This window comes from Scylla paramamosain, chromosome 20 (assembly GCF_035594125.1).
Source record: "Scylla paramamosain isolate STU-SP2022 chromosome 20, ASM3559412v1, whole genome shotgun sequence".
Classification (NCBI taxonomy): domain Eukaryota; kingdom Metazoa; phylum Arthropoda; class Malacostraca; order Decapoda; family Portunidae; genus Scylla; species Scylla paramamosain.
Window position 1 is genome coordinate 16,461,495 of NC_087170.1, and position 1,293 is coordinate 16,462,787.

The 1,293-nt window shown below is 43.7% G+C and overlaps 1 protein-coding gene across 1 annotated transcript in view; it reads left to right on the forward strand.

The window, feature by feature from the left end:
• Window positions 1–525, forward strand: part of LOC135110481 (ATP-dependent RNA helicase glh-2-like) — a 3,000-nt gene extending 2,475 nt beyond the window's left edge. Inside the window, exon 2 of the mRNA XM_064022838.1 lies at window positions 1–525. This exon is cut by the window's left edge and continues 1,349 nt beyond it. The gene's annotated coding sequence lies outside the window, so the exon portion shown is untranslated.
• Window positions 526–1,293: the final 768 nt, after the last annotated feature.

The following is a 1,293-nucleotide window of genomic DNA, read 5'->3' on the forward strand; positions in this document are numbered from 1 at the left end:
CCGCCTCCGCCTCCTCCACTTCCACCACCAAGACCGAAAAGAATTAGTGACCTCCATGGTGCGTCTCCTCCTCCCTGCCGTCCTGCCCTGCCCTGCCCTGCCCTGCCCTGCCCTGCCCTGCTGCCTCGTGCCCTCCTCCGCTCTGACCTTTTTCCTTATTCTACGGGTTATGTCTGAGTGATTTCCTTGTTACCTTGAAGTCACCTGAGAGAGAGAGAGAGAGAGAGAGAGAGAGAGAGAGAGAGAGAGAGAGAGAGAGAGAGAGAGAGAGAGAGAGAATGTCTCCAGGTGAATATTATCTTTTTATTAACTATTTAGCAGGAGAGAAGAGGTTATAAACACACACACACACACACACACACACACACACACACACACACACACACACACACACACACACACACACACACACACTTGGCTTACTGGTTCAGTCCTCTACCGTCGCCCTCCTGACCGCGATTCGAGTCCCGTCGATCTGCTTTTCTTTAATTTCCTTGTAAGTTAAATAAAATATACTGATCTTGCTGTTGTGCTCATATATTTTTGCCCTTTTACAGGTGTGTTTTAGACAGGTAAGCAATTAGAACGTTTTTTTTTTCTGTCTGTCTGTTTGTCCTATCTGTTCGTCTTTCTCTCTGTTGCTTCCCGTCTGTTTTTCCTTCCGTCTATTTATTTGTTTGCCCTTTTCTCTGTCTGCTCGTCTGTCAGCTTTTCTGTTTCTTCCTCTGTCTAAATGTCTACGTTTTTTTTTATTTTTTTTATTTTTTCTATACGTCTGTCTCATATTTTTTTCCTTTCATTTGTCCCTTTAACTGTGTGTGTGTGTGTGTGTGTGTGTGTGTGTGTGTGTGTGTGTGTGTGTGTGTGTGTGTGTGTATGTGTTTTTCCGTGTTTCACATTCTTTCACGTCAATTAACACAAGACTAATGATAAAGCTAACTCTACCCGAAACAAAACGGTCGTTAATCTCGATGAAAAATAGAGACATTTAAAATACTATCGTCTCTCTCAAAAGTAATGACATGAAAAATAAATAAAAAATAAGAAAAAAGAAAAGAAAAAAAAAATCACATAGGCAAAGTCGGACTAGCCTGTGTCCTTTTTGCCCCAATTTACACGTTTTCTATGACCACTCCCCACCAAGGTCATCAGAAGGACATTATTGACTCCTGCGACCTTGCCCTCTAGCACAGGTCACGAAGACGGCGCGTGTGACCTCCGTGTGACCTCCATGTGACCTTTGTGTGACCTTAGTGTGGCATCAGACCTTGAGTGCTGACCAGGAGAGAGAGA